The following is a 23,948-nucleotide window of genomic DNA, read 5'->3' as shown; positions in this document are numbered from 1 at the left end:
AATGGGCATAAATGACAGAAAACTGAGGCAAGGGGATGGAATAAAAGTTCCTTTTCTCATACTGAACTAAATTAATGTCAATTACTTTTTCTGCAGATTGTAGTGTCTTTTCATTTGTGATACCGCAACAGAAGACAACAGTATTGCTGTTTTTAATCATCTTCATCTGATTCAATTTTCTAGTACCCCAATATAAAGTAAGATTTTCCCATTTTACAAAAGTGAAACTGAAGCTGAAAGAGGTTCACCTGCCCAATAGGTTGGTAGCTAAGCCCCCCCCCCAAAAAAAACCCAGAGCCAAGTTCAACACCACCTTAGAGAGAAATCCTAATGGGAGAGGGGGGAACAGCTCTGCCAGCTGGGGTAGCAGACAGTTTTACAACCTATTTGTCTGAGCCAACTCTAAACTGGTGCAGCACAGGGGCCCAACTGAAGTCCCTCTTCAGTAAATGGCTTTGGATCGAGCAGATCCATCACTGACCCATCATTCCTCCCAGAAGGCACCCAAGGCAGCAAACAAATAATAGAAGACATATTTAAAACATCTTTTAAAAAATCTTTAAGAACATTTTTAAAAACATCTTTAAAATAATTCCAGCACAAATGCAGACTGGGATAAAGTCTCTACTTAAAAGGCTTGTTGAAAGAGGAAGGTCTTCACTAGGAGCCAAAAAGGCAACAGAGACAGTGCCTGTTTTAATGTTTAAGTGGAGTTAATTCCAAAGGGTAGGTGCCACAAAGGCTCAGTTCCTATGTTGTGCCGAACAGATCTCCAGTGACCAACTGGTTATATCAGGGGTGACAGAATCTTTCGGGTATGCCTTGCGCTTTAGGTTTTTTATTTTAAAAAATCCTCAGAATATTTGTGATATGAAAACCTCCCAGATTTCAGTGGGAAACAGGAGACAGATTAACCATGAGCCCAAGTTCAGACAGGATGGTAAGCCAAACCCTGGCATGGCACAGGAGTAAAAAGAGATGGAAGGAGCAAAGCAACTGTGGCCTCTTTCCTGGGAGCCTGCACATTCAAGCGTCCCCCGTTAAGCCACAGTCTGGCTTACATGGAGAGGTGATCAATGCCTCTGAGAAGTGGTGGCTGGCTCAAGGGCAGAACATTTCACATGCTCATCTGAGTGAGGACTTGAACCCCGTATGCCCTGGTTTGTTCAACAACAGCCCTAGCCCAGTATTATCCCTGTATTGCAGACACGGAGCTGAGACAGGGGAAACGGTGGCTTATGGAAGGCACACAGGGAGGTGCAGGCTGAGGTGAGATTTGAACTAGGCGCTTCCCAGTCTGCATACTACATTTTTTTTTCAGATATTTTTTCTATGAAATAAACTTTTGTGGAGAGGGGGTGGAATCACAGACCAAGGTCTTGAAACTGATATATATACATTGCAGGAACATACTCTGCGTTTGGAAAAATGACCTTGCTATATTGCTCCAGAAGCATTTCAACGTGGTTTTTTTTTCACTTAAGATTCCATGGAGATGTTTGAATAAAGGTTAAGAAAAAAGAATCTACAACACCAAGGCCACATATTTATCAGCTGCTGTTTTCATGCACCTTTTCCTTAAAAACAAAACACATTATCTGAAAGGGTATGCTAACAATCCCCAGGTTGCTGACTAATTAAGTTCAGGCATATCTCCCAAAGCTGCTTGTTTTGCACACTAATTAAATTTACAAGCAGTTAAGACTGGCAGGTTCTACATTATCTGCCAACTCCCTTTCACGACCATTTTAAAATGATAGAAGACCAGTCAGCACGTCACTCTCTGGTAATATACAACACAGAGATGGCATCCCCCCCCCAAGCAACAGCAGATGGGCCTGTCTGCATTCCATCTGAACTGTCTGTCCTAGGCTCTGGCAAAGAAGCATTTTTATTAATAGATAGAAGTCATCTATAACATGCTTTAAAGCAGGGGTAGGAAACCTCAAGCCAGGGGGAGAGCTGAATGTGGCCCTCCAGGCCTCTCTATCCAGCCCTTGGGATCCTCCCCAGACTACACCTCCTCTTCCTAAACCCTGGTCCTGTTTCATGTCATCCTCAAGTGCCCTGAACTGTGGTAACGCCTCTTGTTTGCTGTCCTGCATGGACCTCCAACTCTTGTCTGGCTGGAATGTACTCTACTGTCCAAATGTAAGAGTCATGTTGATTGCCCCTCCTACCTTTTTGCCTGTGGCTCTGCCCACCACTGGCAGGTGGCCCCAGAAGGTTACTGATAAGTAACGCAGCCCTCCAGCTCAAAAAAGTGTTCCCCACCTCTGCTTTAAAGATTCAGGTCAAAAGGTCCATCTAATCCAGCATTATGTTTTCAACAGCAGCAAGCCAGAAGCCTTTGGAAGCTTGCAAGATGGGACTAAAAGTCTTCCCCTGTTGTTCATTTCCAGCATCTAGTATCCATCAAGGCTATACTGCCTCTCTGTATGGAAATCCCATTAATCAAAAAATGGTTTATAGCCATTAGTATATGTGATAACTAGCCCCAAGCCCAGAGCCAGGGGGTCAGGAGTTGCTTCAAGGGCACTCACTGGCTACCCTGCTGGCTACTCAAAATGCAAGATGCAGCCCTCTGTATCCAGTGGATGCTGGGTAAACATATTCAGGCAAACATAGGAAGCTGCCTTAAATTGGTCCATCCAGCTCCCTCCTGTCTACCCTGACTTGCAAGAGTTCTCCATGATTGCAGGCAGGGATTTCTCCCAACCTTACCTGGAGATGCTGGGGACTGAACCTGGGATCTTCTGCATACAAATCTGGGATCTGGCTGCCCATTTGCTACCCAGCCAAGTTCAAGGTTCTAGTTTTGGCGTACAAAGCCCTATACAGCTCGGGACCAGGATACCTGAAAGACGGTCTCACCCCTTATATGCCCAGTTGATCACTGCGCTCTGCAGGTAAGGGCCTCCTGCAGATACCATCTTATCAGGAGGTTCGTTCTGCACAATATAGGAAACGGACCTTTAGTATGGCGGCACCTACCCTGTGGAATTCCCTTCCTTTGAATATTAGGCAGGCACCATCTCTGCTATCTTTTCGGCGCGTTTGGAAGACTTTCCTCTTTCAACAAGCCTTTTAAGTTGAGACCTATCCCAGTCTGCATCTGTGTCAGAATTGTTTAATATGTTTTTTAATAATGTTTTTAACCCTTTTTGAAGGTTGTTGTTTTTTAATTGATTTTAATGCTGTTTTGTATTAATGTATTTTGAGATCTGTTTTTATGAAGTTTTAACGTTTTTTGGTGCTTTGTTTGCTGCCCTGGGCTCCTGCTTTACCACTGAGTAACAGTCCTTTCTGTGGGGAACCTGTGGACTGCAGCTTCCATCATCCTTGCCCATTGGCCATGCTGGATGGGGCTGATGGGAGTCCCAGCATCATCTGGAGGGACGCATGTTCCCCATTCCTAAATTACACCAATTCAAACTGGCAGCCCTACAAAAGCACAGAGAGAGACTGCTTCAGAGGAGGCTGCACCATTAGAAAGACTGGGGCACTGCCCCACCATCTGCAGCTACCCACCTATCTGCCTGCCTGCCTGCCTCAAGAACCACCTCTCCCGACACGAACCAACCTTGACTCTGCATTCAGCATCTGAAACTCTCCTTCGTGTGCCCCCTTTGAGGGAGGCGCAGAGGGTGGCGACACAAGACTAAGCCTTTGCAGTAGTGGCTCCCCACTTGTGGAATGCTCTCCCCAGGGAGGTACATTATCTATTTTTACATAATTTAGGCAGGGGAGATACCATGATCATAAAGGTAGTTTTCCCAGGGTGAGGCTCATCCATTGCACTCCGGGTGTGCTGACCCCTGCAATTTCTCCAAATGCGGGAAACTCGACTGCATAATTTGTAGTATCTCCCCTGCCTAAACCTTCCTTTTTACTTTGACTTTTGGTCCTTAATTTGAAGGGCTTTGGATATCAATGGCCTCTTCTAATGTGGCAGGTTTTGCAAGACTTGTCTTTATTTGTACTGATCTGCTTTTAGGTTGTGTTGCATTTGTTGTTTTAATGGGTTTATTTGTTATAGTCTGTTTCAATCTTAATGTTGCAATTCACTTTGGGTTGCTTTCAAAGGAAAGCGACTAATAAAAATAATAGTAATATACACAATCAGCCCAGGGCATGGCACTGCCTGGCAGCTTTCACTTCTTAGGTGTTGCCCTTGTAGAACTCAGCATGGAGGAGGAGGACAAAAATAGAATTAGTTGACTCTGCCTGTCATTGGCTCTGGCTCTACCTACTGTTTTGAGCTCCCTGCCTTCCCTTTTACCAGTTCCAATGGGCACCAGCCGCCACTGAAATGTGGCCCACTGCTGCTGATCTTTCTACAAAGTTCTTCCGCAGAGCTAGTTTATCTTGATAAAAAAAATTAGCTCTTGGCAACAGGATGCCGCTTCTCCCTGTGCAGCAGATCCACATAGCAGAAAACTTGTGCTAAAAGGCAACCTGTCAAAGAGATTCTTCTTTGTCATGTTATGGAAGCATCTGCAGTTCCTTTCTCCATGACCTACTCCAGGTACCAGAAGTGAGCTGGTGCTTTGCAATGATTGCAATACTTGATCTCATCCCTCCAGCCTGTGGAATTCATGTGCCTTTTTGTACCTAACTTGTTTCTTCTTCAACTAGCAAGCTTTGACTACTAATGCATGGTCCCAGAAAGAAGCTGCTCTTTTACTTCCACTGAAGAGAGCTCCTTGTGTAGCATTGAAGGGGGGTGGGGTTACAGAGAAGATTATAAAAGCAGCACATTCTCAGACTGTTTTTTAACGAAAGGGCTAAATATAAGCAGCAAGAAAAGCATTAACCACGGTTCAGCATTATTTTGCATTAGCACTAACCACAATCAATACCTTTTTCTAGGTTGCATATGCACCATTCATGACTAATATGGCTACCTTCTGAGACTGCACACACACTAGACACTTAAAGCACATGACTTCCCCCAAAGAATCCTGCAAACTGTAGTTTATCCCTCAATGAGCTACAATCCCCAGCACACATAATAAGCTACAGTTCCCAGGATTCTTTGGGGGAAGTCACATGCTTTAAGTGTCTAGTGCAGCCTTTTCCAACCAGTGTGCCTCCAGATGCTGTTGGACCACAACTCCCATCAGCCTCAGCCAGCATTGCCAATGGTCAGGAAGATGGGAACTGTGGTCCAACAACATCTGGAGGCACACTGGTTGGGAAAGGCTGGTCTAGTGTCTGTGCAGTCCCAGAAGGGTAGCCATATTAGTTTGTTGCAGCATAAACAACAAAGAGTCTTACAGCACTTTCAAGAGTAACGTGTTTTTTATTCTGGCATGAGCTTTTGTGGACTAGAGTCCATTTCATCAGACGTATGGAGTGTGGTCCTCGTTTGACAGGTATACACAGTATATACAAACACACAGATGCGAAGGGTGGTGGGATGTAAAGATCAGAGCTAAATGGCAATGGAATTCAAGAAGTACAGCCTGTAACAATTCAACTAAAGCATAAATGTATGCAAAATGACACTTCACAACAGCTTCACAACACAGCTTAGAAACCTGGTTTAAAAGCTAACCATGATTAGTATAGGTTAGGTGTGAGGAACCTTTGGCACTCCAGATATTGCTGAACTGCTGATTCCATCATCCTTGGCCACTGGCCATGCTTGCTGGAGCTGATGGGAGTTGTAATTCAGCAACATCTAGAGGACCAAAGGTTCCCCAGCCCTGGTATAGACATAGGTGTAATGCTGTACAAATATTATGGTTGGAAAGACCAAGAAAGGATTTGAATTAGCCATGGCGTTTGACGAGTAGTGCAGTAGTGAATTCAGAAGTCCAGGGCCCCTTCATGAAAGTCACAACAACCCCCCCCCCGCTCCCCCTTTCTTGCTGCTGGGTTGAGAATGAGATCCTTGTTAATTCATTCTCCCACAATAGCAGAAGCCCCTAGGAGGCAAGAAGCATGCAAGGGGAGTGTGTTAACTACTGAAAAGAGTGGCTGACTCACCTCCTTTCACTCTGAATGACTCCAATCAGCAAGAAAGGAGAAGGAAACATGTTAGACTCTTCTGAGTGGCCAGCACACTCCCTTTTCATGCTGATAGGCTCATAGGATGCTGGAGACATAAGGCCCCTGCTGGGACCATGCTCCCCAAAAAGTGAGGTGTCTAAGACCCCCTGAGAACCCAGACAACTACACCGCTGCTTTTGACTGCACATCTTGGCCAGTGAGGATTTGAAGAAGCTGTCCATTCTTCCACTCTCTCTGCTATCATCTTGCTAGATTGTAATATTTATGATCATCATAACATTCAGTTGAGAAGTATAGATCATCCAATTTCTCCTATCTGCTCTTTTTAGAGTCCATAACAAAAAAAGCTTACAGGAGAAATATGATTCTAAGATTAACACAGGGAGCCGATTAGCATAGCAACACCACTAAATAACTGAAAAGCTTTGTTAATTTGTAAGATTACATTTGGTGTATGATATGTCTCCTCCAGAGACTCTTTAGCACTTCCCTTTGCAATGGGATTTAATTACTATACAGCTTATGAATGAATATTTAACTGTACAGATTACTAACTATCATGCATTACTGCAGAACAGCTGTAATAAGAGGAGGAGATCTTGAGTTTTACCTTTGTCCTATGAGAAAGTGCCATAAATGACTTTTGCTGAACATTGGTTCACACATAAAACAGACAGACTTGCCTTATTTCTTTAGAGCTCTTCTTTTTTTAAAATAGCTTAATAGCATTAGGAGGCCACTTGTGAAAACTAAAATTAGAGATATGTTCAACCCCAGTTTAGCAAGAGACAGAGAAAAATTGTAATGGAATTTCACAGCACAAGTCAAAAGTCTTCCTTTTTAAATTGGATACAAATTGGCTCAAATAGCTAAAACATTTCTGAATGAATAAAAAGGTGGGCTTGTAAAGCAAGAGTGGGGAAACGGACTTTCTTTTTTTAAGTAGTGACAACTAGGGATGGGGGAGAAATTCAGTTAAGTTCACATTTAAAGGCAAATCTACCAAATTTGCACTTTTTCAAAGCAACACACAAATGGAAACATTTCCCCAAATTTTGCAATGCTGTTCTGGTGCCAAGTAACATTCACAAAAATGCATTATATCATGAAAAATTACTATGCTCAAATGTGTATGTTAGGCAAAATGGCATTCAAAAATATGTTTATTAGGAGAGATTCACACCCAAATGCTGATGGATTTTCATGGGGATTTTTTTTAAAAAAAAAAATTGCGGACCGCTGCAGAAATGTAGAGAACTGAATTTAAGATTGGAAAAATGAGAAAACTGAGAGAAATGAAACTGGCAGATCCATCCATGGCTAGTGACAATGGCTCAGTCCATATGCAATGTTTCCTGGCCACTGTTAAAAAATTGGGATCATCCCATGAACTCACACCCTCCCTTCAACATAAATCTACATTGTTGTTGTTTCCTTTTAAGCATCATTTTATTTATTACCACCCTTCACCATAAGGTCCCAGGGCAGGTTGTAACGGTATGACAGAACACCAGATAAGACTTTTACAATTATAAAAACCAAGTAGAAATGTTCCAGTTGCAACAGAATACTATAAATTCAGCAAAAGAAGTGGGTCCAACAAAACAAAATACATTTACTGCTAAAGGCAAGGCCAAAGATGTTAAAGAGTAATCATGGTCTTGTGTTACACCAACCTTCCACAGCCTGCTGTGCTCCAGACTTTGGATTAACACCTACCACTTCTGACGATCGGCCATGCTGACTGGGGCTGATGGGAGTTGGAGTCCAGACCAGGTTAGAGAAGACTGTATTATCAAGGCCCTTAATATATTTAACACAACTTCATAAAACTAACACATAAGAACCACAAGAATCATATTCTAGATTATGGGTGAGGAATCTCAGCAGGTGGGCAGGACTGAACCCTGCCTATCAGCCCACATCATCCAGTGATATTAGCTGATTGACAGGTGGCTGTGGTTTGGGTAAAATGGCCTCACAGGCCAAGTTGGGCCTCCTGGTGGACCAAGATTGACCCTTGGGCCAGAAGCTCCCCATCACTGCTCTAGATATAACAAGTCCTAAATATTGCTCCCATTCATTTGCAAAGGGGCAAAAGTCATAAGATTTCACACAAATACAATTTCCTTCTAGAAAAGTGATTAAACTGGGATGGGTCGGAGTTTCCAGTCTTGAATTTAGTTTGTTCTTTCTATCAGCCAAGGACCTGGCAAACAGAAAGCTAAGTAGATAATTGTTCCTAAGTAAGCTGAGTCCCTATACATTTACAGCCCTATATATTCTCATTGCCCTTGATTGTTATTCCACATATTAATTTACTCTCTACCCAGGCATAGTTCAGCAGTACTTTAATTCACAGGATGCAAATACCCTTGAAGTCATTATTACTTTCTCAAAACTGTTGTTCCCTCTGTGGCTGCCACCCAGTGAGAGTGCTTGTATGAAAAGGGACTTAATTCTAGCATCAATTCAGGAGCAAACAAAACAAAACTGGGGGGGTGAGCCAGAGAACTCAAACAAGGAGCCACAATCAGAAAGGAGTAATACCTCTTTCAATAAAGTATTAGTAAGAAGGGAATTAAGCTCTGCCATAGGACAGTGTGGGTTACACAGCAATTAACTTCTGAATAATTGGGATCAGTTGTAGTTTTGGACATTCAAACTTACTGAATGGTAGCCAAGTTCAGTAAAATACAAGCAAGCACATAATTACCCAAGTAGTTCTCCAATGTCAAATTAGCCACCACTTTTAACGATGTTAATCTCCAGGCAAGTTAAACCGAGGATTACTTTGGGTTATACACAACCTTTGCTAGCGAGTGGTATTAAGAAGCCATATTAGAAAATGCTTAAGGGCCAATTAGAACTGCATATTTTGACAATGTTTTTGTTCACCCAGAAACTTTACTGTGTTCTCAGCCCACATACCTCTCCGGGACAGGGGTTAGCAGCAGTTCATTCTGATAAAGGGGTAGGGCAAGAGCTCAATATATCCAAAATCAGAAGCAGATTGCTGATTGGCAGAGACGTTATACTAGCTTCCCAGTAGGTGGGTTGCTGCTGCTTATGCGAGGGAAAGTGGGAGTGGGAGGCAGCAGGGAGGTTGGCACAGTGCAAACACACTGGCAGAGCCGCTCCAACACTCCTGCTGATGTGTCTGCAGCACACTGACCTCTCCACTACCTAGCCTCTCCCCTTCTCTCCCACTAAGCCATAGACATTCACCTGCCAGGAAGCTAGCTTAGAGGCTCTCTCCCACCTAGTGAGATGCTTCTGTCTGGAAGACACCTTCCAAGTCCAGCTCTGCCCCACTAGATGGGGTTATCAAGGGATACTGGGGAGAAATGAACTCTGCATGTGCTCAGGGGTACTCTTTACTCCATGTGTTCCAGGACTGAGCCCCACTGAGTTGGCATATAAAATCACCACTTCTGTATATTTTGTGCTACTTCAGTTGCTGTGCAACCTATCCTGTTATCTTCTGCACACATGTTATAGCCCTGTTTGGGGAGATTTAATTTATTTGTTTTTTAAAAACTGCCTCTCATCAAAATATTCCAGAGAGTACAAAAGTGTGAACAGAAATTAATTCACACACAACTTATAAAAACAAAAACCTAAAACAAAATGAGGACAACAGGGGAACAGGTTATCTCAGTCCCACTTTAAGGTTCCCTCAGTCCCACAAGTTTATAAAAAGTAATTTGTGCTTCTTCAGCTTTTGTGTTTCAAGGTCTATGGAACTCCCTGCCACAGTAATCCAGAGTTCCTTACTGTCACCCCTTTCTGCTGCCACTCATTTCTTTAAAATACTTTCAAAGCCTCCCAGTAGCTTGGTACAGGAATACCCCGCTATACGGACCTTCACTTTACGGACACTCGCGAGTACAGACATATTTACAGTAGCACCATTCCCCTGTTTACGTACGCTCGCTTTGCAAGAACAGACACTTAACGGCATGATGCCACCGCCCGATCAGTTTCAAACTACAAACTTGCGTACAGTACGTACTGTTAAAATAGGGCCTACCGTGTTTATTTTAGTTATAAATGTGTTATTTACATCAGTTATGCCCGTATACGACGATTGCAGTGCAGTACATGCATCGATAAGTGAAAAAAGGTAGTGCTTCACTTTAAGTACATTTTCAGTTTACGTACTCGCTCTGGACCCATTGCGTACGTTAATGCGGGGTATTCCTGTATAGTAAGACTGATCAGACTGATACCAGCCAAATTAAAACCTGAACAAACTGAAATGGAGTACAGAAAAACCATCTAAAATCTAACATGATGTCAGACACACATGATGCACTCACCTCTCCCCCACCATTGCGGCCTGTGCTGGCCCCTCCCAATTGCTGCCCTCAGGTTAAGGGGGCTTCTAGCTCACAAGGGCAGCCTATGCACATTTAGAGGACTGCCCCACTGCAGACATTCTCTCAGGTTATGGCCAGCTGGTGGCAGCCATTCTATTAGGCTGCCTCAGTGGGAGAGAGAGGAATCAGGGGTGATTCTATCAGCTCTGCTGGAAGACCAGCACCATGAACTGTTTCTACGCCGGCTGATAAGGTCTACTATTTAAGAATTGGTGACTGAGTTTGTAGTTTTCCTCTTCACTCCCTTATTTTAACTGATTTAGGTAAGCAACTCTGGGAGGCTTGTTGGCTGAACAGCAGGGTACAAATGCTCGAAACAAGCATACATACATTGAGGAGTGACAGAATGGGGCATAACTTCAAGGCTGGGGTGAGTGTGCACAGGGCCACCCTTTTCTCTCCCTTGATGACTGTCACTTGCTTTTGAACGCCTGAACGGCGCTAGTGTCAGGAGCTGGCATTGCTTACAATCAGGAACATCCAATTATCTGTGCAGCTGCCCTGACCTATCAGAAAGCGGAGAGAGAAATGTTTTTCTCCCTCTCATGACACTAGAACTCAGGAACATCTATTGAAGCTAAATGTTGGAAGATTCAGGGCAGACAAATGAAAGTACTTCTTCCCACGGCGCATAAACTATGGAATTCACTCCCACAGGAGTCAGGGATGGCCACCAGTGCTTTAAGAGAACATTAGACATATTCACTGAGAATAAAGTTATCAGTTCGTGGGGGATAAGGCTACTAGCCCTGATTGGCTATGTTTACCTCCACTCTCAGATGCATTATACTTCTGAACTCCAGTTGCTGGAACCCACAGAAAGGGAGAGTGCTTGTGGGCTTCCCGTAAGCAACTGATTGGCCACTGTGACAACAACAGGATGCTGTATTAGATGGGCCAATGACCTGGGCCAACTGGCTCTTCTAGTGTTCTTATGTTATGTTTTTAATTGCAGCTTGAAACATCTTGGTGGCAGTGAAGTATTCTCAGGCTCTGGACTGGCTCTGCCCACATAAGCTGGCCATTGGGCACTCCTGGACAGGAAGGAGTATACAAGGCTTCTGGCTGGGTTGGCAACTTGCCTGACCAACAGCATTTTTCTGGTTCTGTGTATTTCTTGGTTCCGATTCCCAGCTTTGTCCCTTGGCTGACTCTTGGTTCCTGGTTCACCTCTGACAACAACCTATAGCTCAGCCCTGGCCCACTGTGGAAGCCCTCCAGCTTTAGGAACCCAGGATTCTCCAGTATCCAAAAAGCATTTCAGATGTTGTGCATTGTGACCTAGACCCTGATGACCTCACTGGTTTTACAATACAGTGATTACTGATCTTGTCCGTAGGCGTCTCTGCTGGAGACTTTTTCCATAGTGTTCCTGAGCCAAAATTATGTACCCAGTAGGGATGGGGGGAAAATTTGATTCAGTTCGCATTTCAAGCCAAATCCATCAAATTCACACTTTCCAAAACAATACGGGAACCGAAACACAGCCATGCTTTGAAATTCGCCCTTATATGAATTTTGCAATGCAGTTCGCCAACCAATGTTTACAAAAATGCATATATTAGAGGAAAGTGTGCATAAAAATGAATATATGAGTGAACATACCAAAATGCATCATATGAGAAGAAATTGCTTACCAAAAAAGTGTATATTAGACAAAAACTGCCTATAAAAATCTGTTTATTAAGAGAAATTTGCACTAAAATGCTGGAGAAATTTCATGAGGATTTTTGTAAAAAAATTGCTGCAGAAATGTGGAGAGCTGAGTTAAAGACTAGAAAAATGAGACATTAAGAGAACCTAAATTGACAGAAATCCCATTCCTATTACCCAGATGATTTCACAAGCTCCCATGTTTGCTGAAACTAAAGCTCCTTCTCTAGAAATTAGCAAACAGCAACCTCCATGCCACACAAGGACATCCTTGGTCCTCCCAGAGAGTTCACCTACGACCCAGTCCATTTGCTTTCTTCAGAAGAGATTTATAAGAGAGCAGACAGCACAATCAGAGGCTATTCAATGGCACTACAATGCATGGCAACAAACAGGAGCTCTCCTCCCTTCAAAATGCCCTATAGCTTTGCTTGAGGGGCAAATCTACTACCTATTATATTCTGCATAAAGCTTTAGAGCCAGTGAGGTGTAGTAGTTAGAGTGCTGGACTAGGAGCTGGAAGACCAGGGTTCAGATCGCCATTCAGCCATAAAACTTGCTGGATGACCTTAGGCAGTCTAACCTACCTCATAGGATTGTTGTGAGGATAAATGGAGAGGGTAGGGGAATCATGTATGCCAACTTGAGCTCCTTGCAGGAAAGGTGGGATCGAGATGTAACAAACAAACTATAACAGGAGGGGGGATCTTTTTGCAGCTCAAGGACCACATTCCTTCATGGGCAACCTTCCAGGGGCCACAGGCAGAAGCCCACTCTTACCTTTGTACACTAGGAAGATAGGGTGGCACTCAACCCTAGTCCTAGTCAACATAGGCCATTGAAAGTTAATGTGACTAGCTTAGGTTCATTCATTTACTCTATTCTGAGTAGGCCTAGTGTTGAATACAACCATACATTCCAGACACACAAAGGCCAGAGGTTTCTACTTCCCCTCCACATTCATTCATCCTTCAGCCAGGCATTATCAGAGTTCAAGAATACATTTCAACCAAGCAAAAGCACTCAAGGCAAGTGCAGAAAAGGGTCAGTGAAGGCCTGGCAAGAGATCTTAGGAATGGATAGAGCAGCTTAGAGGGCTGCATGCCCATCCTTCCTCATTTGACAGAATCATAGAGTTGGAATAACAGTTAGGAAGTTTTTTCTGATGTCTGAATGTTGAGCTTTGCTAGGATCCACAAGCACCTTCAAACACTTTCAAACACCCCCCTGGGAGTTCATCCAGGTTCTGCTAAACCCACCTTTGCTATCAATCTACTCCCACAGACACACAGGCCTTCTTAGCACACTGGCCAGAGCACAACACCGTAAAAAATCCAGCAACCTCTTCAGAATGCAAGGGTGATTGCAACAAGGCAATCATTAGATCAAACCAACCAAAGAAATGCTCACAGATGTGTAGCACTTCCTAAGGGAGCTGCTCCCACAAAAATTGCCACTTCTGTACAATATTGGTCTTTATGCAATTGTTCATAAAGCAGCTCATTAGAACCATTAAGTCCCAGCTGCTATCAAAAATTGTCTACAAGTAAAGGGAATGGGGAGAAACCAGGTGTCCTATTAATTTTTTTAAAAAATTCAGAAATATATTTACTTGAAGATATTTTCAGGATTGCAGAGTGAAAGAGCATCTCATTCCAGTTGTTGGGCTTGTCTTGCATTAGGCACACTAAGGTATAATATACTCGTAAAAGTCAGATCTCCTTTAAGGGTCTTATTGTGTGCGTGAAGGTTGTGCATTATTACTGGTGTAATTATGGGGATAATTTAGTACTCGTGCTGTGCCTTCCAACAGGGAGCTCTAAAAGGTAATTTTCAACTCCTTAAATTTTGTTTAGGTTGTTAGGAAATATTTTTAGACCTAGGAGAGGGAATTTTATTTTTGCATAAACTAATAGCCCCTTAAGGATGTGCTCTTAAAAACATAATCAATCTGGTATGGGATGATGCAAAAAGAAAGCAAACTAAGCCTCGATTCTGTTTAATGGTGACTAATTTAGAGGGTTATTAGACTTCGTGAGCAGAATCTTAAGCACAAGCATTCATTGCCCAGTATAGGATAGCGAAACCCAAAACAAACAAGGGGGGGGAAGCAATGTGGTGAGTTTCTTCTAAAAAAAAAAATCCCTTAAAGGAGGAAATATCTGTTTGAGAGGAGAAGAGAAGGGAGAGAGTTGTGTGCAGAGTTGAACAGACATGGGGAACCTTTGGCTCTCCAGATGTTACTGAACTCTTGTGCTCTTGTTCTGTCTGTGAGTTTCCTATAGGCATATTTTGGCCTGATCCTGTGGACTCTTCTTATGTTAACTACAGCTACCACCAGAAAGCATGGTCAATAGCTAGGGATGATTGGTGTGACATTCCTGTACCTCTGGGATTATTACCTCCTAATTCCCAAATGCCTGGAATCCCCAGGAAGTCCACCTCAGCCTAGGTCAGATATGCCCTTTGAACCCCCAAGCGTCAGCCCCACCACCTTTTCCCCAAAAGGTGACCACTGGTGTAGGCTGTCATTAAAATTGGTATAGGAACCTTCGCATGGTAACACTCTTGATCAAGCTGACACATGGGATATTGAAGCACAGAAATAAACTTTATCATATAAAAGATGTTAAATGAGATAGTAAATGAATACGTTGCTCTTGCCCCTACCTACCTACCTACCCTACTAATCCCAAAGAAATCCCCCCAAACCCCAGCCCTTCTAAATTGATGTCCGCCCCAGGCGCCTGATGGATCCGAATGGATTCCTGAATGCACTGGGAGATTTGGAGACTACCGAAGGACGCCCGGTTGAAGCCCTGGTGATGGAGTGGAATAGGGAGCTCACTAGGGCAGTAGACTGGGTGGCTCCGAAACGTCCTCTCCCCCTGAACAGAGCTCAGATAGCACCCTGGTACACACCACAGTTGCGGAGCCTGAGACAGGAGGTGAGACAACTAGAGCACCGGTGGCAGAAATCCTGCTCTGAAGACGATCGGACACTGGTTAGAGCAGCAATAGTGGCCTACCAAGTGGCAACAAAGGCAACAAAGAAGGAATTCTTTGTTGCCTCTATTGCGTCTGCAGAGTGTTGTCCCAGGAGGTTGTTCCAAGTGGTCCGCAGCCTGGTCGGTCCAGTTGCTCAGGAACCCATGGAGCACTCTAAAGACTCCTGTGACATATTTGCTAAACACTTTGCTGATAAAATCGAACGCCTGAAGAGCATGATTCCGTATGCTGTGGACACAGGAAGTGAGCCAGAGGCGGCCAGTTGCATTCCAGTCCGGTGGGATCGGTTTCAGCCTCTCCCTTCTGAGGAAGTGGACAAGGTGCTCTCTACTGTGAAGCCAACCACCTGTCTGTTGGATCCTTGCCCTTCATGGCTCATTATGAGCTGCAAAGAGAGGCTGAGCGAAGGGATCGGGGCAGTGGTAAATGCATCCTTGGAACAGGGTGCAATGCCAACAGCCCTCAAGGAGGCAGTAATAAAACCCATCTTGAAAAAGCCCTCCTTGGATCCCCAAGAGTTAAACAACTTTCACCCAGTCTCTAATTTGCCATTTTTGGGCAAGGTGATTAAGCGCGTGGTGCCCAAACAGCTACAGACACACTTGGATGAAGCAGATTATCTAGATCCATTCCAATCGGGCTTCAGGACTGGACATGGAACTGAAACAGCCTTTATCGCCCTGGTGGATGATATGAGGAGGGCGTTGGATAGAGGAGAATATACCTTCCTCGTCCTCCTGGATCTCTCAGCGGCTTTTGATACAGTCGACCATGGTATCCTTTTAGATCGTCTGGGGGGATTGGGAATTGGGGGCACTGTTTTATGATGGCTCCGTTCCTATCTCTCAGACAGACATCAACGGGTGACATTGGGGGATGAGGTTTCAGACCCTTGGCCTCTCAATTGTGGAGTGCCACAGGGATCTATCCTCTCCCCCATGCTATTCAACATCTATGTAAAGCCACTGGGAGCCATCATCAGGAGATTTGGGCTGCAGTGTCACCAATATGCGGATGACACTCAGCTCTATCTCTCGTTCAAGTCCTCACCAGAGTTGGCTGTGGATACCATGTCCAAGTGCCTGGATTCCGTAAGTGAATGGATGGAAAGGAATAGGCTGAAACTGAACCCCGACAAGACCAAGGTGTTGCTCGTGGGAGATAAGAGAAGGTTGGGAGACATAGACCTGGTGCTTAATGGGGTGAGTTTACCCCTGAAAGACCAGGTCTGCAGCCTTGGGGTCATTCTTGACTCCCAGCTGTCCATGGAGGCTCAGATCTCGGCAGTGAGCCGGGCGGCTTGGTATCAATTACATCTGATACGGAGGCTGCAACCCTACCTTCCTGTTCATCTGCTCCCACGGGTGATACATGCCCTGGTCTCCTCTTGCTTAGACTACTGTAATGCGCTCTACGTGGGGTTACCCTTGAAGACGGTCCGGAAATTACAGCTGATACAAAATGCGGCAGCACGCTTGATTAAGAACACCCGTCGCCGTGATCATAGCACCCCGGTGTTAGTAGATCTACACTGGTTACCAGTTGTCTACCGGGCCCAATTCAAGGTGTTGGTGTTGACCTTTAAAGCCCTATACGGTTCCGGCCCAGTTTATCTGAAGGAGCGCCTCCAGCATCACCAATTATGCCACCTGACAAGATCAGCCACACAAGACCTTCTCTCGGTCCCATCAGCTAAAACAGCTAGGCTGGTGCGGACCAGAGAGAGGGCATTTTTGATTGTGGCCCCCACCCTCTGGAACTCCCTTCCTTTCGATCTCCGCCATACCCCCTCCCTGACAGGTTTCCGCCGGGCCTTGAAGACCTGGCTATTCAGGCAGGCCTATGGGGTCTCCGGGGGTGAGTCAGTTTTTAATGTTGTTTAGTTTAATGTTGTTTAATTTTAATTATTGTATTTTGGGTTTTATATTGTATTTTATTCTGGCAATGTACGTCGCCTAGAGTGGCCGTTCGGTCGGCCAGATAGGCGACTCACAAATAAAATTTTATTATTATGATGATGATTATTACTCTTATTCTAAAAATTTTAGTGATTTATTTGTTAGTAGCCAGAAGGCTTGTGGTAGCTCAGGGCTGGAAGGATGCCACCAGCATTACCATGAATAACCGGTTTCAAAAGGTGCTGCACATCACCCTTTCAGAAAAAGTTACATATCACCTTAAGGTGTTATCAGGACATAAGCAACGACAGGACTTTCCTGCTACGGGGCGTACTTTTATCACATATTTCTGATTGTCGTCAGCAAAAAATGCTTCCTGCTAATCAAGACTTTGTATGGAGATACAGTATTTATAGAGACCATGTTTGTGTTTTTTCATTTTTTCTTGTGGTCAGAGGCTACTGAATTTTTATCTTCCTTATATTATTTTTTATTGTTTTTATCTCTCAGTGTTTACTTATTTTCTTTCTCCTCAATTACCCTCTCATGCCTTATTTTCTTGACAGTGGAATAGCTTGTTTTTGCTATTTTTGGTTACTTTTTGTTCTTGATGTGTACTTTACTAATGTTAAATAAAAAACAATCATTTCTCAATTTGCATCAATTGATTAGCATATGCAAATCTGTGTCCTTTTTAGGTGATGCATTTTTAGGTGATGCATTGTGACACCCCTCTGATTTATGATAAAGTTCACTATGTTGTACAAAAGACCCAAGGGCCTGAAGAAGATGCAAGAACCTGACCTTATGGCTCTGATAGTAAAGGCCCATGTTTCAAGATCCAAAAGTCACCGGTTCAGTGCTGGCTAGCAACTCAACCCCAACTTAAATCAGACAGGTGACATTTGTCAAACCTTTGAAAGAGTTTATAGACCTAAGACAGATCTGAGTGAGTGAGAGAGAGAGAGAGAGAGTTTAATTTGTAGTACAAATGTACCTTGAGGCTCCAAATCCAACCAAGGCAGAATTGTGCTAGCAACGAGCCAAGTGGAATGTGGAAACAGTGTTTGCTTTCTACAGAGAAATAAAGGTCCACAACCACATTTAATCAGCAAGAGCTTAAACTGAGTTGTTCCACTTTATTGATTCCAGAGATTTCTACCTAGGACCCTAGGAAGATACTGTTACCAATCCTATAAACATATTTAATTATTTGCTCAAGAACCCAGAATGGCTTTTAAGGATTACATAAATCTTAAAAAGAAAGGGTTTCCCATCTCCCACTGTTTAAGTCCCAGTTTAGCTTTAAAGAACATTACAGCTGGTGCACACGGGGGGGGGAAGCATGCAACATTAAGAGTAAAAGACTTTTAAAAGGCAAGCACCACAGACCGGCTAGCATGTGAAAGGCCAATTTCCCCCACCCTAGATAAATCTGAATTCTACTTTTCCTAGTGGTGACTGTGAACAGCCCGATCCATTCATCTGAGGACCTCAGCCATTTTGAAAAGGCTGAATTAACCAGCCAGGCAGGAATTATTACTAAAATATTGTCAAATGGTGGCCCTTGCATATATGCTGTTGTTTTTAAAGTGTTGTAAACTGCTTTGATGTTTGTAACAAAATAGCAATATTCAAATATTTTATAAATAAATAAATAAGATATTTAATTCTTGAAATTCTGGTTTAGAAGCACTTCCATAGGGCAACAGTATACTTCTCCCTTTCATCTGTGACCAAGGGTTTGCCCTCTTCAGAACACACACACACACACACACACACACACACACAGAAGCTATTTGGGCAAAGTTTGCACATCCAGTTGAAGCACATAGTTAAGCAGGGCAAATACAAATCAAGAGCAATTTAAGGAGTAATCATGTGCAAAGGGAAAGCAGGATGCAAAGCCTGCCAGGGCTCCTGCCCTATCATCCCCCTTCCAGACCACACTGTGTCTCTCCCAGTCACACTATGGCACAGCAGCGAGAGAAGCTAGTCCATAAGGGAAAACAGAGCTCTGCCCTACAAACTTCGGTCTTTCCCCAGCCAGCCTCCACCTGTCTGCCTTCTTACTGACAGCCAGTCCAGAGGGAGCCACTACCTGTCAGTTTCCTCCTCCTTAGTCTCAATGTTGCCCTTCTAGACAGTGGAGACAAGTTGGCCCCATGTCAGCGGATCAAATCTGCACTGGGTTTTGGGCTGAGCTGTCCAAGGTGCTGAACTTATTTTGTGTTTAAGTTTCAGCACATCGGACAGCTCCTTGAAAGTTTGGGCTGAAACCCAAAGTAGATTTCACTGATCCAATGATATCAGGACCACCAGTTCCCACTACTTGTAGAACTCAGCATGGAAGAAGATGGGGGCAAAACTAGAATTAGTTGGTTCTGCCTGTCAGTGGCTGTGGCTCCACCTACTATTGGTCTCCCTGCCTTTCATCTTACCAGTTCCAATGGGCACCAGCCACCACAGCATTGCAGGCTGCCCTGATTTTCCCATGCATCACCATACAGCAGTCATCTTCAACCTTTTCGGATGTAGACTCTCCTTTTAAGCCAAATATGTGTTTTGCTGGGTGGCACTGCTTAAATTCTTACCATATATTTGTACAGAGGCAGTGCTGCTGTTGAGAGCCACCTTAGTTCAGGCTGAGACCTGGTAGTACAGGGGTCACCAATGTGCCACCCACAGGGGCCTTCCCTGATGCCCACAGGATCCTCTCTTCCCTCTCCCCAGTTAAATTAGGCTTGACGCATTCTGTTATAGTCAATAGAGTAGCATTTGCATTAGGCAACAGTGCACTCCTCCTTTTCATCTCTACCCAAGGATCTGCCCTCTTTACCACACACACAGGCTGGACAAAGTTTACACAAAATTTCTCCATATATCTTGAGGCGAAACAGAGACCTGTTCTGGGTTGCCTGACTGGATAACATCTTCACCCAACAGTTACCCACAACAGTTTCTCTGGTTCCACAGTTCCATAGGCCCAAAAGGTTGGCAGCCACTATGGTAGGAAGTTCCAGCTTCAGACCCATCAGCTGGAGATCAGTGCATGACAGTATAATCTGCCTTCTTTTAATTTTTCCCTGTTCTTTCCTCCCAAAGTAACATATGCATTCATACAAAAATAGTTTTCCATATCCAGCCCAACTATGGGCCTACAAGATGACTCTGTTTTAGCATGTGTATTATGATGGCAACAAGTGGGAGCTGCAACAAAATGTTGTAGTACAGACTGCTCTCCCTGTTCAAGATTCCATTCACTCCATTCCATTTACTATTTTTTCATCCTTTTCCCCAAGAGTCAGAAAACATTCTGTGGCCATTGAGCACACTCAGTTTTCATTGGGCTATTTTAGGGTTCCCCCCACCTTATTTTTTTCTAAAGATTCTTTTTTTTTTTTACATCTACAAACCTCACGGTCCCTCTGATGACACCACCCTCCTGTGTGTGGATGGTGCCATTTTGGCTATGTAAGCAACACCATTGTCCAAACATGATGGGGATGATTTTAAAACAACCTAATGTTGTGTATCTAGCAGTGATCCAATTAATAAATCAGTCCCAACTGTGCTAGCAGCACCACTATTTAAAATTTCCCCATATATCTTGCGAAGAAACAGAGACTTATTCTGGGCTACTTGAACAGATCATGTCATCACCCAATAAAGACTATGCTGTTCCCCAATTTTATCCTTGGTCAACAAAGGCTGCCTTTAGAATGTGCATTTCTCTCATGACAAAGCAGTAGGAAAGCACCCTGTTGTGTTCCGGTGAAGTCATCCACTTCTTTTCCATAGCCAGCCAAAGGCTATTGAATCTGCCAGAAATTCCATGGCCATTTCACCACTCTATGGACATTTTTGCCAGCACATGAGTTTCAGCAAGGGTAGCCAAGGTGGTACCCTCCAGATGCTGCTGGACTCCAACTCCCATCAGCCCCAGGTAGCATGACCTGTGAACGAAGATTAGGGTTGGACAAATCTGTCAGTTTCGTTCTCCAAGTTTCTCATTTTTCCAGTCTTCAGTTCTTCACATTTCCGCAACAATTTGCATTTTTTTAAAATCCTCATGAAAGACTGACAGCATTTTAGTGTGAATTTCTCCTAATAAACATGTTTGTATGCAGTTTTGACTAATATATACATATTGCAAGCAGTTTTGCCATATATAATGCAGTTTTGTATATTATTTTCATTAATACATGCATTTTTATGTACATTAGTATATGCATTTTTGTACACATTACTTGGCTGGAGACCTGCATTGCAAAATTTAGGGAAATGTGAATTTCTAAAGATTGCTGTGTTTCAGTTCACATATTGTTTCAAAAGGTGCAAATTTGATAGATTCACATTTAAGTGCTGAATTGAAGTTCTCCCCCATCCCTATTAGAGATTAAGAGAGTTGTCATCTAACAGTATCTGGAGGGCACCACATTGGCTACCTCTGGGTTGTGGGATGCCTTCCAGGCATTCTTTTTATTGTGCATTCATGATGATTTGTGCTCATGATGGTATAATTGGGGTGGTTACATAAGATCAATCCTGAGACCTGCAAGAGTTTCAGGGCAGGCATGCCCCATAACTTCCTGCTGAGATCTTATAACTACAGGTGGGCATCTTGCTAGTAAATCTATTCTAAATTTCAGACTGAAAACAAAATGGCTTGATAAATTTTATGTCCTGTAAAAATGAATCCCTGTACTGGGGAAAAGATCAATTCCATCCTCTTAGCTTGCAACACAAATCGTAGCCTCTGAACATCTTTTCTGTTTGTCTCCCTAATACAAGCCTCAGCATGGCACACAAGAGCAAATCCTCTCCGTGCATGCCACTGAGCAATTTGGAGACAAGGCTCCATGTGCAAGAACCTTCTTCTGAAAAGGACACAGTCGTTAGTTATGCTTCAAGCAGCAGTCTTAAAATCTGAGAAACATAGAAAATCCATTTAACACATAACATTATCGAAAGACACATCAATACCTTTGCTTCGGTAGCAACCCTTTTTTAAAATAAGTTACTAGGAAGTTTGCATTGATCAATAGACCCAAGATGTCACCTAGTAGGTGTATGAAAGTTGAAACCTTCCTATACACAGAACTGAGGCTCAGACAACACAACATCAGGGGGCCTCAGCTTATGAAAACCACAGTTAGAAATATATAAAGGATTGTGGGGAGGTTCCCCTTTCAACCTCTTGTGGAGTGCTCAAAGCCACTAGGGAGAAAATACACCATTTACTCTTCTGTGATGTGCCTTACAATAAGGTTATGTGAGTGTATATATATTTTTAAAGGCTCTCCAACCACCTTGCACATCTCAGAATTAAGGTTATGCATCTGGGACATGCCAAGACTGCAAAAGGAGAAAGCCTTAAAATGCAACACCCCTCAAGTCTGGTCCTGTTTCAAGTTAGGCCCAGCCTCCCTTTAATATGAGAAAGACTCAAAGTGGGATGTACACCCTGCATTTGCCATTCCCCTTCTCTCTGTAAGTAGAAATCAACAAGCCCCATTAATCCTTGCAGGAAATATATTTGTAACTCTCCACCATCTGTTCCTCCCTTCCCCTGTTAAGGGTTTTTCCCCCTTGGAGAAGGTAAGGAGACTGGCAGCAAAAGGGGGTTCAGATGAAATGGGCTTTTCTGTTGAGTATTCAAAAAAATCCTTGAGAATTCAACATGAACTGTCAGCCCAACTGACTTGGAGGGGTGCACTCACATATCATTAAGGCCAATAGCAGCACCTCAACTGTACCATAAGTAATCTGCTACATTATTGCTCATGTACAGTATGAATTGTCTACCTAGGAGCACACACACTTACACAAGGCCAATCAATAAGTCATCCAACAGCATTAAAGAAAGGCTTTGTGTTGCTTTCACACTTACATTGTGCAAGAGGTAACTTTTGTAACAACACTACATATTTTCTACAGTAGCTGACAAGATCAGCCCTTTCATACTGGAGAAATTTCAAATGAGAAATCACTTGTACTCTACCAAACCATTATACTACACGTGGGCAAATTTCACAAGAGATGCTTAAAATCAATTGTTGCATTTCCTTAACCCTCAAATTAGTGGCAAGAATGTTATTTTTTAAACTTGTTAGTCACTTGTTACACAGAAGATTTCCAAGCAACTTACAATATATTTAAAACAAGCATGATTAAAAATACATTTACACAAAAAACATATCTAGCTGACAAAAAAATACACAAAGCTACACACACAGAGACAGCCAAGAGCAGCAGCGAAAGGCTTTGGCAGTAGACTCACAGTAAATAACAACAACATCATCATCCATCAAAAGCCAGAGACAGGGGAGAAGGTAAGTTTTCAGCAGGCATCAAAAAAGATGTCAGCAAAGACACCAGTCAGACTTACCTAAGGATGACATTTTATAAATTGGGAGCCACAACTGAAAAGGCCCTCTCCCTTGCCATCATCCTCCAAACCTTCATCAAAGAAGGGACCCAAAGAAGGGTCTCTGATGAAGATCTAAGGGGCCGGGTAGCTTCATATCGGGAGAGAATTCCACAAAATATTGGGGTCCATTGCCTAAGTGTATTTCTAGAAAAACAGTTTCTCCAGCAATAGTGGCACTTAAAAACAGGAAGTGTAACATTAAAGTAGTTTATAAGTACAGCAGAGCCACTTGGAGCTGTCAACCGTTTGTGTATCATGTTTGATACTGATGCTGTTCTTTCATTTGACCAGCAAACACCACAGGGCTATCATGACTCTGATTGTGTCCAAAACTCACAGACCCCTCTGTTTGAAGCACCCCACAGCTGACATTGACATTCACAACCAATACATTGTCAGTCTAAAAGTGCATTCCTAGCAACCCTTGTGGAACTGCCAGCGTCCTCTTAGACGGGGGCCAATTGTCAAGCATCTTCTTGCAAAAAAGTGAAGGTGCTTTTTGAGAGGGGAAAAATGAAGCTATTTAAAACTAGTCCCAATTAACATGGCTCGTTA

General features: G+C 43.4%; 1 protein-coding gene and 1 pseudogene across 2 annotated transcripts in view; one reads left to right on the top strand and one right to left on the bottom strand.

The window, feature by feature from the left end:
- Nucleotides 1-23,948, bottom strand: part of IL1RAPL2 (interleukin 1 receptor accessory protein like 2) — a 515,439-nt gene that overhangs the window by 467,819 nt on the left and 23,672 nt on the right. The window lies entirely within an intron of this gene.
- On the top strand, nt 3,733-3,867 carry LOC133371547 (U1 spliceosomal RNA; annotated as a pseudogene).

This window comes from Rhineura floridana, chromosome 16 (assembly GCF_030035675.1).
Source record: "Rhineura floridana isolate rRhiFlo1 chromosome 16, rRhiFlo1.hap2, whole genome shotgun sequence".
Classification (NCBI taxonomy): Eukaryota; Metazoa; Chordata; class Lepidosauria; order Squamata; family Rhineuridae; genus Rhineura; species Rhineura floridana.
Note: the sequence above shows the minus strand (reverse complement) of the source record. Positions and strands in the feature narration are given on the sequence as shown.